At 41.5% G+C, this 15,784-nt stretch overlaps 1 protein-coding gene across 3 annotated transcripts in view; it reads right to left on the bottom strand.

The window, feature by feature from the left end:
- LOC311270965 (E3 ubiquitin-protein ligase MARCHF8-like) overlaps nt 1-14,347 on the bottom strand; it is an 89,879-nt gene extending 75,532 nt beyond the window's left edge. The window contains exon 1 of one of the 3 annotated variants that reach the window (XM_084376253.1): nt 14,174-14,347. The gene's annotated coding sequence lies outside the window, so the exon portion shown is untranslated. Of the gene's footprint in view, nt 1-13,857; nt 14,153-14,173 lie in introns of those variants that run through there. The other 2 variants (XM_084376255.1, XM_084376254.1) reach the window with 2 other exon arrangements.
- Between the last annotated feature and the right edge of the window lie 1,437 nt (nt 14,348-15,784).

The following is a 15,784-nucleotide window of genomic DNA, read 5'->3' as shown; positions in this document are numbered from 1 at the left end:
CCCTAAAAAAATCTTTTCCCCCAAATCTTCCCTCTATATGGCCCCATTCTGTTAGAATAGTTATTTCTTTGTAGCAAAAAATTGATTGAAGGAATTCAGACTTTGTGCTCGTTACATGTACATTGTAATGTTGCATGTTGAAGACTTTTGATGGTCCCTCCCACTCTTCCAGGAACTCACTGTAAAAAACACAACTCGTCATTTGTACACTTTCAGTTTTGTAGAGATGAAGCAAACCCGTTACAGCATACATGGATTAGTCAACTTAAGAGGTGCTGGTAGGTGGATTTTGCTGGCCGTTTCCTCTGGGTTCCGGTCATCATGCTAAACTAAGGCTTCCCAGCTTTGCACGCTTGTCCAAAACAGTTTACACCCTCAGACAACCACGCAAACACTTACTGGCTGCCCCTGATGCCCCTGGATGAATGCTGCTCATGGGCTGCCTGCTCTGGGATCTTAAACTTAACCTACATTCTAGCTTGTTTGGAAACTTTCTGTCATATAGTGAGAAAACAGTTCACTGAAATGTGTCAGTCAGGCGGTTAGTAAGCCATGCAGCTGCAGAGTCTTCAGTCTTCATTTTGACTTGACAATGGTTAGTTTCAGGATGCCCCTGATTTGCATGAAGTAGCTGGACTTCAACTTTATGCAAGTGAAGAGCGGGCAACGCGACACCCCCAATCTCGAAACACAATGCTACGCTACCAGAATGCTGTGCACGGCCGCTTGCATAGGCAGTGAATGGGAAGTCCGAAAATGTTGAAATATTCCTTTAGCATCTGTACGATAGCCACATACTTTTGAGTAGCATCTTCAAGTGCATACTGTGTATATTCCAATCCAAACTTTAAACAAATGACAAAATTAAACTGCACCATGACTACGTTTACATTTGTCTTCAGGTTGGATTCACTTTAATTAGAATAAATCTCCTTCCAGATGTTTTAACTCCACTCACTCTTTATATGATTAAAACAACAATGCACAAAATATTCAGCTAGCAGGCCTTGCATATTTATCCAGCAGTCCTAAGCAGTGTAAATGACAGACACTGCCAGCAGCAGATTATATCAGCTGTAGCCTGTAGTTAATTAACGGTAATTCCCTAAGTACCTTACCCAAAGGCCACACTGAAACTGTGTTTATTGTCTATTGTTGTGAACATTATGCGATCACTCAAACCTGCAGTTATTATGCTTCATCATCCAACAAGAGGTGGTGACAGATGTCCAAAAAGTTTTGGTAAATATTCTAAGTGCTGTATCGTAGGCAACTGGACTTGGCAAGTCATCAACATTTTGGTAAATATGTAACTTTGCTCACAGTGAACCCTGGATATGAATGTGGGATTTGACAGGATTTAGATTCAATAAAATGTTAGAAAAGACGATAGATGATAGTATGAGCATAGCAGCCAGACCAGCTGTCAGTCCAAGAGGAAGTGTAGAGTTCCCTCTGTCTGTTATTTTTGAGGAATAAAGTCGTCCTTTACTGTCTTGTTGATAACCTCATCAGCTGCCAACACAAGGAAGAAAGAAATCTAAAAACCAGCGGGAGAAAAAAATGGGGGAAAATGACATATCAGCGCACGGCTGACTCAAAGAATACTTGATAAGAGTGTTGACAGGATGCTGTTCGATTCTTTGGGTGTGTGTATGTGTGTGTGATGGAGCGATAAGAGAAAGAAAGAGAGCAAACAGATGGGGGGGCAGAATTAAACATCTGAAGGGAGAAAAGTGGGAACGCATTAAAAATGGAGACAGGAACTGAAATTGTTCAAAAAGAGCAGTCACTTACAGTATATTGGTGACACACACTTTTTTAAATGTCCCTACAGTTGATACCATGAAGGGGAAGTAGAACATATAGAGGAAGCCAGAGCTCCTAACTTGATTCTCATGCAGACTAAAAGATGTTCTCTCCTGCACATGCCTGTATCTGTCGTATACATTCCCAATTAGCCTGTAGCCGGCAGAGCACCACCATCAAACCTGCTAACTTGTTTGCATCGATAAACACAGGAACAGGTACTGATGCAAATTTGAACCCACAAGCACAGATTCGCATTAACATTTTGGGAATGTGGCCAAAGCAGACCGACCCAGACTGAGTCACAGTAAGTGAGCAGGTGCAGCCTCTGGATGTCGGAGAACACTGACGGGTTGGAAAGATCACAGCTGCATAGCCCCAGTTCAAAAGAAAATCCCTGCAGCTATGAGAAAATACAATTAAATCAAAGCATATTCGCAGCAGCATTGAAGGTCCACACTGTACTGAGCCCAGTTCAGCTGCGCGCTTCAGGTCAGGTTTGCGGAGGAAAAAGTTGTGTAGAAGCCTGCTGTTAGTTTTAATGAGGCACTGCCAAATCTGACAGATGCAACAGCAGGTGAAGAGTGAATCTACAAAACTGAGGAGATACCAACACGCTGCTAAACATATCCCTTCCAGAGCACTGGTACTGTTTAAATACCTTAAACTGCTGATTATCTTCTCGAGGCAGTGACTGATCATTTGGTCGATAAAACGCCTGAAGACTGTGGAAAAAGCTCAATAATATTTCCTAGATCCCAAGGTGACTTCTTCAGATGTCTTGTTTTGCCTGAACGAGACCATAAAAATAAATTCAACTTACTTTAATTTAACGCAAGGACAAGCAGCCAGTTCTCACATTTCTGTTTGGTGTTTTCTCTCGAAAAATGACTTAAAACAATTACAGTAATTGTTCTCGCAGACAGATGTTAATTAATTTTAACTGCTACTAACCGCTGCATCTATTTCTGTTTTATTGTAAGTGTTCTAGTGTGTCACAATAATGGAATTGCTATCTTTGATACTATACCTTGAAAAATATTAATATTTGTTACCATTTTTGCTACCACAGGGAAAAACTGAGACAACATCGAGGGCATAAAATCTAAGATTTTAGGTTGAGGTTAGACCAGGCAGACAAATGGACAGAGGGTGTTGGTTGGAGAAGCAGTTTGTCACTCAAGAGCTGGTCCACCTTAAGTAGGTCTGGGTCAGAGCGAGTACTGAAAGTGTTTTGAATATTCAGAATCGATATGTATCGAAAAACACTTATGTGTTCCTCCATAAAACAGAGGCTATGTGTTTTGGCCTTGTTATTTGATCAATGGTAATTCAACGATGAATCTATGATACATGAAGTATCTACTAAGGTATTCATTTAGTCAAGTTTAGCACAGAAGTCACGCTGCACTGCTCTTAGAGCTGTTTTTCATGCCTCTTGTTTGGTGTAACAACAGCCAGCATATCCACCGCAACGACTTCTACATTCATGTAAACTTGCTCAGAATTTTGATGGTGCTGCAATAATTTTAGGACTTGCTTCCTGAATTCTTTCCTACTTTTTTTTTTTTAAATCCAATTTTGCTTGTGCAGCTGAAATTGCTTCACTCTGAAAAGTCCAAAGAGGGAGTCTGCTCATATGAAACAGCCAAGAGAAAGGTTAGTGGTCTAAAACACAGTTTCCTAATGGACAAAACTGCAATAAATGAAGGGAAAGACACGCCAACGCATATCTAATACGGCAATAAAGCCAAAGAAGCCATTTGTCCTCATGATTATTGGGGTGGTGAAAGAATAAACATGAAGCACTAAGGTTAGGCCAATTTAAAAATATTCAAACCAGTTTGATGACACTTAATACGTGAACGAACCAGTTACAGGAGTTTCACCACGACCTGCCGCACGTGACTCAGCCGCTCCCAAGAGGAAAACAATGAATTACAGCAGCACGACAGTCCATCAGGTCAACTGTGACACATCGTGATTTCATTTCTCACGAACAACAACTCAACTCAACTTTTCTTCCTCTAAAGTTTAACATCAAAGTAATACATAAAATAACATTGTTATTTTAGGACAATTCTGCATAGTATTCCTTTACAAACTCCTAAAAACAGGATGAAGCAACAAAGACTAAATGCTTGGAGCTTATCCTGAGACTACACTGAACAGTTTCTTTGGGAGACTACGTCACACTGCTTACTTCATATCTGCTGCTTTAACAAAGGTTTTTTCACATTTCCTCATACCTGCTGTTATACGAGATGACTAAGACTTTACTCATGAGTCAAGGGAGGCTTACACGGGAAAAATGTCCGTACACAGTTGCAGAGTAACAAGGAATTCACCCACAACTAAATCAGGGAAACTTGCATCTTGTGTCTTCGCCCGTTTTAAATATCTTCTCACTAACATCTACTGGTATCTGGTCTTTCTCTTCTCCGCCTTCTCGTAGCCTCCTTTAAAAGCCAACCATAGTTCCTGCTTCAGGCTGGATGAGTGCCTTTGTTCCACGTTATGCCCCCCTCTCCTCCCTCATTTCCTGTTAACTCTCTGGTCTCTTCCATCGAATAAAATGACGATACGCCCTCAAAGTACTTTTAAGAGAGTCGATAAACAACATGCTCTGTAAGTATCCCATTATCCTGAGTAAGTGGCACACTCAAGTGTGAGAGTTTCTAAGATATGCTTCTGAGTGTTTTATACAACAAAAAGAGTTTCACTTTCATTTTTATGACTGCAACTAACAGTTTTGTCATCACCTATTAATCTGCTGTTTTCTCTGTTTAAGCATTTATCAATAAAAAGTCAGAGAGCAGGGAAATCATTTCTCAGAGTGATGGATTCAAAGTGTCCGTTTTATCCAGACGACAAGATATTTAGTTCATTATCAAACATAGAAAAGCATAAAATTATCATCTAAAGAGTTGTCAACTAATATTCCGGGACTGCCTAATCAATTAATCAGTTCGTTTTTTCAGCTCTGCTTCCATTGTATTTGATTTGTGAGAGAAAAAAGAACGCAGATATTTTTTACTGTCTTTCAGATCAGACGTTGATGTCTGGCGTGATGACACATTGTGCACATATGGAGAGTGGGTTTTTCATCAAACAACCTTTGTCACAACAAGACATGTCCTGATTTAGACCCTGATCCTCCTCCTTTCTGCTCGCAGCAGCCAACTCCAAGGTAATGGAACAAATGAAGATGTCAGGCTGGTTTGACAAAGAGACCCAGCATCCTCCACACAGCCCTCGTCATCTCGTTGTTTATAGGGGATGATCAGACCGACGTGGCTCCAAAGTAAACCAACCTTCAACATCCCACTTCCCTCTTCACTCGTTTTCATTTTATTTACTTTTGTTGTACGTATTTATTTACTTTTTTCAGTTTTGTTGTTGAACAAAAACAAATGTTGGAACACAGATTGATATTTTATCTTCATCACGATGTGAGACTATATATCATGTGTCGTCTTTTCCTTGTTTTCAGGGTTGCATTACAGTAAATTGTAAAATGTTCTGATCTTACCAGACTGTTGCACTTCAAACGTTCTTCTAATATACTCTAGAATATCTTCTAATATTTCCTTTTAACTATTCAGTCATTATATCCACATTACGGATGATCGTCTATCAAAGATCTCTTTGTGCTAATATTTTGTGAAATTATCAAATAAAAATATCTGTACAAATAAAACTCAGTGTCAAAATTCAGAATAGCGAATAATGGAATCTAAGTAAGTACAATTTACCCAAGTACTGTACCTTTCACTCTACTACTCTACTACTTCACCCTAGATACTTTGCAGATTCAGATTATTCAGTTTTAACGGTAATCAAACACAAAAAACACATACATATCACTGCAAAAATGCAGAAAATAAGTCCAGACACTCGCCCCGTCCTTAAAGGAGACATGTAGACATGTATACTGTATATCACAATTTAGAAAAATATTCCTTTATCATATTAAGATCATATTTCCTCCTGTCCCAGTTTGACATCTCTGCAATCCAGTTTCCAATAAAAAAAACATATGAAATTTAAGTCTGTACATTGTGTCCTAAAACTAAACGCACATCTGTGTCTCAATGACTTCAGGTTACAAAAGTCTGTCTGGTGAAGTTACACAAATACCACATTGGGCAGACATCTTACCCATCATGAGTCAGAATGGTCTGAATGTTACCACGACTGTTTATGTGATCACACCGCTCTCAGCTGCACATACACAAACAGCAACTTGCACTCAATCAACTGAATTAATATTCATCAAACAAACTCATTAATTGCGGGAAAAGCTAATTCAAACCAACTACACTGCATTTTGTTACTGTCTACACAACTAATTCGCGCAAGCAATAACAGGACGGATTAATTATTTAAAAACATCATTAATGACTGCTCGTCACTGGGGATTGAATTTAAATGATCAGAGAGTCACAGTAGAGAGTTTTAGGGCTGCTGCAACAGAGGACTCTCTCTGACATGGATGTTTATTTGATGAGATTTAAGTCATGAATACACCTCACATATAAAAAATACGAGCAGCAAACCACCTCTGGCAATGCAAACAGCACCAGTCTGCAACAATAGATGGGGAACAACAGAAAAGTCATTAGTAAGAAAAACTCATTTGATATTCATCATGAAATGACAGAGGGGATGAAGGGACTCTGCTGTTGGGATCTTCTCGTTAGGTTTGCAGAAATCCACATTAGAAGCAGTCAATTATATCTTCGCTGTTTACAAACAGTCAATTTTGATAATTAGACAAGGACGTAACCTAGAAAAAGCTCCAGAAGCAGCATGCAACTTCCCAAAGATGGCATGACAACTGATGTTTAGGATACAATGACATCTAAACTCTTTTCTTCGTCTGCTGCTGCTGCTGCTGCTGTTCAGGCCAATTACACAGTTTTTCCTCCAGTTTGGCCAAACAAAACGCTGCCGCTTAGTCCACGAGGTTAGAGGCAAATACGTACACTTTTATGAGATGCCTATAGGATGAGTCACAACTGTATAATGAGACAGTGGCAAAAAGAGAGTGGATTTGCGAAGGAAAGGTCACAGATATTTTACATACCATACAAACTAGATTTTAAAATACCTTTTTCTTCTCAGCAGGACAGCCATTAGGCTCTGAAACCCAACATCTACAGACTAGAAAACTTAACTCGCTCAGAGTATGAACTTTGTTGTTGCACAAGCCGATTTTAAAAAGTCAGAGACTAATGGCAGTGAATGCTGGAAGGAAAATGTCGATTCTTACTACTTCATAAAAGTTTGTGACAGTTAATGAGAACATGGCATTTGTCACGCTATCACTACCACATGAACGCACCGGAAGACAAACCCTGCTCTGACGAGAAGCGATTTTAGGACGCATGTTCACGATGATGAATTACCTGTCGTAAAAGTTTCTGCAAGTTGATTTTTTTTTCTTCCAACAAAAGTAATGAAAATGACGGCTGACTGGCTTGCAGAAGTCTAATCTAATATGATATGCTGCAGACAGTGACAGTGATGTGAATCAGCGTGAAGAATGTAAGAGTGAAGAGGAGCCTGAATAAGCTTCGGTCTTATGAGTCAGGTTCAGGAAGACAATGAGGTTCAACATGCTAGGAATAATGATAAACTCCTCGCAGAAGACGAGTTAATTAGACCAATTAAACTTTCTTTTATTCTAATTAAAGACAGCATGTTTTTCTGTGTTCCCTTGACTGATTCATTATAGTCGCTTTTACATCAAATATCGCAAGCGGAGTGAATAAATGTGACTATAACACAGAATATCCAGATGCACTGCAGTCACAGTGAAGCTGGAGAGATTGCAGACAAAGCCTTCCATATAAATGAAATACACAGAGCGTCTGCCTCTTAATGCGTTTATTTTTCATTCCCAATTCCACACTGCAGATTTAACAGATTAAAGATCCGCAGCATTTACAGTTGATACAGGAGTCGCCGATAGCAGAATGATATGACAGTCAGTCTACCAATCAGACACAGACAGGTGACAAACTGAAGGAAACGACTTTAAGAAACAACTGCAGCAACATAACTAATTCTGATTCTTCCACAGAACACACGAGGAAACCATCTGGAGAGGAGCCGCTCGAAACTGTTTGGAAAAGGGCAGCCACATTTCGAAAACTACTTGGCGAGTGATTGGACGAACCATCTGTCTATCGCCGTCTATCACAGGCTAACTTCAACCAATCAGATCAACAGACGGAGTGCGCTGTAAGCCGTGCCAGTTGGTAAATCAAATTCTTACCAAAAATATGTTCTGCACTTCTGAAATAACAGATGCTATAGCAGCATCTTTGCTAACCTCTTGAGGAGGGAAACAGTCAGTCCTCTCACTCGCTGTCACACCCGTAGCTGCCGGAAGTTCCTAATAGGATGATGATCGGTTCGACCACAAGCACATAGCTTGAAGACGGGCAAGATCAAGACTCGTTTCATTGTCATAACTTGAGCCACTCGGCCCAGTAACATTTGGAAAGTCTGGAAGAGCCGCACAATTAAATTATTATCCCCATTCAAGTTAGCCAGGTGGTAAATTGGAAGTTAGCTGGCTCGGTCAGCGGAAGTCTCTGGTGCACACAATGCGAAAGCTATGCAGAAGACGGTTGAGTCATTTTGGCTTCATGCGCCACTGAGCAGCTTTCATAGGAATGAATTGGACTTTGCCTCCATGGCTGTGTCCAGGTATAATTAAATGTCCTTGGGCGAGATGGATTTGCGAGCTCACATGATCACATGATCCTGTGGATCCAGCTGCCTTGCAAGGAAAAACCTTAATAGTGCATCTAAACCTAACTGACCACTTGTTAAGCCCCACCCACTGTAGATACTGTGGCTATGCCTGTCATGTGTTTCTTTCATATGCAGCACAAACAGTATAAAGGGGTCCTAAATATGCACTTGATGGCTACATACACAACATCATGCTAAAGGACTGAGGCTTTAGCTGCTTGTCCAGTTCATAATGTGTTCCTTGGAAGTAAAGCTCAGCTTCAGCAGGAGGAGGTAAAGCATACACAGCAGCAGATAAACAAACCGTTCAGACCAATTCCAACACTTTTGCCCCTTGTGGTTTAATGTTCTGCTCTCGGAAAGACTAAAAAAGTGGACTCCACCCTCTGACCTCTTTAAATCCTATCATTCTGACTCCAGCCCATACACGCTGTTTCCGCATGTGTAGAAATCCAAGGCTTGGCAGGCATGCTGGGCATTGTTACGGGGAAAGGAAAAGGCCTGCGTGAGTTTTTGGATTGACCATCACTAAAAGTGCCAAATGAGGGAAGAATTGTCGATTCCTCCTTTGGAGCAGCAGAGAAGAGATGCCAAAGAGCACCGTAGCCGCTCCGGAAGTTCATAATGACGGAACATTTTACTAAGTCACAATGTTTAATGTTTTTGTGCATTTGTCAACCATCTGTAACACAAGATACTATCCCCATCCATCAGTTTAGCAGAGCAGTATGCACAAAACAGTAGTATATCTCTGAATATTTGGTATTATTGAAAAACACACAAAACCATCGCACACATGATCAAATATTCATATTTACATATAATTACATATTACACAAGCCAGTGTATTTGCACACACGTGCTGTGTCGGCTAGAATAACACGCAGCATTGTGCCTCCTCGCCCACGCCCTCTTCTTGAATTGTTTCTGCAAGCAGACAGAAAACCTTGAGAGACCATGAAAGCCCTAATGCCATCATCAACCATAGCCCACTACCTGCAGCAGTGCCATCCCACAGCGCGTTCAGCTGAGCCAGCACCACGGCTCGGCTGATGTATAGCAGCTGTCGAGCACCGTTTCATCCTGTATTTTATAATTTCATTGCACACACGCACACACACACACACACACACACACACACACACACACACACACACACACACACACACACACACACACACACACACACACACACACACACACACACACACACACACACACACACACACACGTTGTAAGTCTGAGTAAAGATGGCTACTTAAGATCTATAAGAAATATCGATAAAAAACACCAGCCACTTATCAAATAACCAGTGTTTTTTTTTTAACTACTCCATTAGCATTTCTCCAGTGAGGCTTAATTCACATGGGTGTATGACATCATCCAGGAAGTCATTAGACCGAATCAATACTCTATATTCCCTACAGACGAAGACCAGCCACAGTAGGACACAGTAGCAGGGCAGGTCCAGGATTGAGTTAATGCAGGGGAGGCAAAGAGAAGCGACACCGTATGATACCTTTATTATGTTATTACATTACAGCCCGGCCAGACGCTGACACAACAAGACTAGCAGGGGACGTATTCATACGATTATAGTGCAGGATCAGGTAGCAGCATGGGACAGCTGCACAGAGTCTACACAGCACTGAAGATCCTGCATCTGCCATATGGTGGTACATTTGCTGATATACTTTTAATTAGTTCAGCCGAAGATCAATTATGAAGTACAACTTGCTAAGCTGGGAGTCTACTAAAAACAGGTAATGCCTGACATCATCAGGAAAACCCACATCTTGAGCAACACACGCACTTATTCCACAAACAGAATTCCTATGAAGGCAGGTTTCTGTTAGCTGGATCCATTTCCTGTCCCTCTGCAGAACACAATCAATATTATTTTTACAGATTAACCGCCAGAGAGAAGAGACAGGGGTAAGCAGTCAGTGCAGCGTGAGTCTGAGAGCCGTGTCTGCAGGTGCCATTTTGAAACAGCTTGGCATTAAATAGTTATTTAATATATGAGCAAATATTTAAACAAATATGTGAGGAATAATGTGAAATGCTCTTGATTGGTGTGAATCGCACGGGGTGCTGCTAACTGGAACTCTATCACATCCTGTGTTTATGTACAGGAAATAGAGGGGGAAAAAAAGGAAGTGCGTTTGAGTGTGTGTGTGTGTGTGAGTGTGTGTCAATGTGTCAATAAGTGTGCGAGATTGACCTATTTTTTCTCTAATCAATGCACTTTTTCAAAGAGTAAAGCTGAAACACCCCGTCAATTTATTGATGTTTAATTGACAGAAAATTAACTGGCAACAAAACTGACAGTTCATGTGATTAAGGGACTCGTCGCAGCTTCTTGAACATTTTCTGTTGACCTTTGTCTTCTATTAATGCGCGCTTTGGAAATGTCACATATTCAGGTTTTGGACTGTTGCGCAGACCAAACAAGACATTTGAATACATCAGCTTTGTGTCTGGGAAAGTGTGACGGGCGTTTCTGTCACTGCTGTCTGACATTTTACAGAGCAGACAATTAGTTGAGAAAATAACTGACAGGTTAATCGATGAGGGGAATAATTGTTAGCTGCAGCTCGATTACGGCACCGCTCAGAAAATATCACCAACGAAACTGATAAATACGTCAACGCAAATATAGGCAGATTATTTTCAGCTCTATGCATGTGAGGCTCTGTATGTTATGGCTGGTTGATACGGCCTTAAAGGATGACTTCACCGAAAAATAAAAACTCGGTCAGTATCTTCTCACCCTCAAGCCAGTGGAAACTCAGGTGAAGTTTTTTATTCCTCAAAACATTTCTGGAGCTTCTCGGCAAAATAGCGTTGCAGCATTGCCCTAGACGACTGGTCTTCCCATTAAAATGGCTCCATACTTGTGTCTGAATTGTGCTATCCAGATAAACTTGCCTTGCCATACTACAATATAACAATATCCAAAATCTAAGACAATACATAACAATGTGTATAATATACTGCCCAGCCCTACTCTGTCATTAATAAGAGCAGACATCAGCTCTTCCACAGTTGGAACTAATTAGCCAAAAACAAAGATGTGCACCACGGTGAGTGAACCAGAGCTAAAAACCCTTCTCTGAAAATCTCCTGCGAGTCAAAATGTTTTTAGCTGTTCTTAAATTGAATCTGATTGAAACCACTATATACCAGCAGAAAAGGGGCTGTCAAACCCGTCCGCTGCTCCATGTTGTAAAATACTGTCCGTGGGAGGCACAATTCACCATCAGAACCAATTGTGTCAGACAATGACGGCGGTTAATTGGCAGAAAGCTACTATCTGAGCCTTAAGATACTTTTGATTGCATTCTTCTCACCCTCCAATTACTTCCTTCAGAACCTGTCTCCGAAGGCACAAAGTATGACTTAATATGCAGGCGCACAATGGCACCGAGTCCATTAGAGCTGCAGGCTCCTTCGCTCGCAGTTTTAGCAGACAGCTTCAGTCGCCCTCTTCCTCCTGCTTGAAATCATAATCATGGCTTTACTTTCTCATTTCCCCTGCAGCCTGTCCTGTCAGGACGACTGACGACCTCAGAGACTGTTGGCAGCTCGGGCAGCTCAGGGTCCGGAATAGATGAGAATTTCTTTAAAACGGGAAGGATGCTCGTTGATAGCAGCAAAATGTCTCTTTGTCAGAGGGTGCACAGATAGTCAGCCGGTCATGGAGAAAGAAACAGGACAGGGAGAGGGAAGCAGATGGTATGATGTGGTCATATGAGAGGATTTTGGCAAACACATTGGTGCAGTCACTCTTTGGAAGAAAATACACCTTAATATTGCTCCTTTTCTTCCTATCTTGATAGAGAATAAGTAGACACCTGAGTATAAACTCATCAGTCTGCTAAAATACAACCCAGAACATTTGACTTTATTGCTCTAGCTGAACTAATAATATAAAAAAATATCTGCACTCAACATGAAAACTTTGACAAGTTGAAAGCAGCTCATGAATAAAAGCCTCACTTCCCTTTTTTCTCTCCTTACTTCTACTGCTGCCGTAGAATAAAAGAGTCCCAAATTACTTCTTTCATCAAAGTCAAGATATTTCCTTTGTTCGGCTCGAGTACGAGACCGAGATCAGAGCTCCAACTGCTCGCCTGCGAAAAGGCCACCGTCCGTCGCTGTTGTTCAAACACTCGGCTGTGGCACAAACTTAAACAGTGTTTGTGCGGAGAAGAAACCAATCTATATGCAGTAATCCCACAAGAGGAGGCAGGATTAGTTACATGGCACGACGGAGAGAATAAGCATTGTGTTATCTGCAAGTTTATGCATGCGCACTCCACAGATACCAACAAGACAATGAGGCTTCTTATCGCAACAAGACCTCAGTATTTCACAACAGTGCGTGGCGAAGACATAACCAAAGGCTACTGTGATGTAACTGACACACACACACACAGACAAACACAGCTGAGCACCACAGCATCACAGCATACGTGGTATTATAAGAAGCTGGTTTTGACGTGAAGCCAAGACTTGACACTTTGGAATGAATCTGAGTGAAGGTTTGCCCTCCCACTGAAAAAACAATAAATACAGTACAGCAGCGATCATCCACACGGGGAGACGTACTGAAGCACATTTCTACGCCTTTAAAAAAGACTTGACAAGCTGCTCCTGGCTCACTGAGGACCGGAGTGTAAGGTGGCACAAACTCAGGGGAGCTGATCCTGCAGAGTGTCATGTGAGAGCCAGTGTAACAGTTAACTTATTATTGGGTGTGATGGCAGAGCAAGGTGTTGTCCGGCTGAAAACAAACCTAGGCTGAGTGCTGATGGGAGCAGCAGTCTGGACTTCTCCGCTTGGGTTTATTATGGTTCATAATAAAGGGAACAGTGCGCCCTGTGAGGGCTCCAGTTAATGTGATAACACAGGGGCAGACGCTGAGAGACAAAGGAAGCTGCCGAGGTCACATCTCGCATATTTGACCATCAGCATCGCAGTCGGTATTGATCCAGTGCTAAACTCAAATGGGACAGAACCCGCTGCCGCCGTTCTGCGCCCTGACTTGAACATTGAAAAACGCATCCGAGCAGAAGACATGGGGAGAAACGCAAATAATGCTCGCGATCATTTATGTTTGCGAGCGCGAGGAGAACTAACAAAGGACACAGTCCACAATCCCCATCACGTCTCCTCCTCAACGCACATGAAAGCCAAGCAGTACAACACGAGAGACACGAACGCGTCGCTGGCTCGTGCTGCAGCGCGCACAGCACATTACATTAATGTCCGTACCTTAATCACAACGGGGCTGCGCTGCGGTCACCGCCGCCCGGGAGCGACTCTCAGCTTCTACAGCGGCCAGTGACAAAAAAAAAAAAAAAAAAAAAAAGAGGAGAGAGCAAATTGTCACACATTCACATCCCAGAACAGTCCAGACGTCCGTGAGTCCGACCGACCGACCGAGAGAGCGAGAGACCGAGCGTCAGCCGCCTCCAGTGGCTTTAATACAGCGACAGGCGCAGCGGGGACAGAGGAGCCTCAGTGTGGACGGACGCATGTCTGCACTGCCGCTCCATGTCCCCACCGAGACAACAAACAAGACACTCACCGCTGTTTGCCTCCGAATCACGACGTTCTGTTTATTTCATGGCCCCCGCTGTGCAGCTGTGTGTAGTGGTGCGTCACTGACTTCCGCGTTAAGATGGAGTGTAAAAAAAAAAAAAAAGGCAAGAAAAATAGGCCCTAATGAATTTAAAGGACAGGCGGCGCACGCGGGCGCACTGAGAGCTGTCCACTACTGAGGAGAGGAGGAGGAGGAGGAGGAGAGGGGAGGTGATGAAGATGTAGCTGATGATGACGAGGATGATGCTGGAAGATAAGCTCAGCTAACAAGTAGCCTGATTAATGAGCTCAAACTGCCAGCGACAGAATGTAACTAAATACATTTACTCAAGTACAATGTCGAGGTACTTGTAGCCTACTTTTTCCGATTTTGTGCTATTTAATACATTTTGCAGGCAAATATTGCACTTTTACTCCCTAACATTTATATGATAAGTTATTAGTTGCCTTGCAGATAGCATGCTGCATCAGAGCCAAGGTTCTGTTTTTTTAATGGATATTGGATTAAAAATCAGAAAGAAAAAAAGAAAAGGTTAATATCGGATTCAATAATCGGTCAGGACGATAATTGGTTGACCTTTAATATACAGCAGATACTATGTGAATACTTTCAGCCTACTTTTGCTTCTGATAGCCTACTTATTGACAGAAAATTACTTTTGACACTAAAGGTGCACTGTGTAATTTTGGAGGAGAAAGACAAACTCAGAATTTTAATATTTAAAACATTAATGAGGTGATAATACAAACTATTTTCTACACAAGTGAATAAACAAGCTGTTCTCAGAGGAAAATAAGGTCCCAGAACACTGGAAAGGTGGCAGGGTCCGCCACATATAAACAAAGTAAAACAGTATAAACTGTGTTTTCCTTTAACATCAGTTTGTTTATTCAGTTTATTCAGTCATGAAAACAAAGAAAGTCTGTCATTTTAATTTGTTTGGGCTAACCTCGGGAGGTCATAGAGTTCAGAGACCGAAACTAAACTAAAACAAGAGTAAAGACCACATTTAAATTGACTCTAGGTTTTTTTTGGCCAGAGGTGAGCGAAATGGCCAAAAATAATGAATGTATGAAGCTTTAAAGCAAAACTTTGACTACTTGGGTTAAATAAGAAGATTGATACCACACCTACCAACCTACAGCCATCATCCAGTTAGCTCAGCGTAGCACAACATTTCCGCCTACCTACCAGCAACTTTAAAGTACGGAAGCTGAGGATGGTTGCATTGCATGCCTGCTTTTTAATTGACGTTATCTTGAGATAGCAAAGCTCATTTTCTTGTGATAACCAGCTAATTTGTCTCATTTTCTTAGGAAAACAAAAGACCAATTTCTTGAGTCAAAGAGATCATTTTTCACGACAACTAGAACAGTCAAGCTAATTGTCAATCAATCATCCAGCTAACGATGATATGAACTCTTTATAGACTTTTTCTATTTGTTGTAAGAATGTTTTCTCTGGTGATTTCACAGGAGTATACACTATTTCTAATTACTTTGAGGATAGATTAACATACACTGCAGATCCAGTAGGCCACAACCAAAAAATTCCCATTAGCATAGAGAGGAACTAGAATAGAAACTGCCTACGTTG

The sequence above is a fragment of the Pagrus pagrus genome (genome assembly GCF_965226575.1).
Source record: "Pagrus pagrus genome assembly, chromosome: 15".
In the NCBI taxonomy this organism is placed as follows: Eukaryota; Metazoa; Chordata; class Actinopteri; order Spariformes; family Sparidae; genus Pagrus; species Pagrus pagrus.
This window is presented reverse-complemented; position numbering and strand designations above follow the sequence as displayed.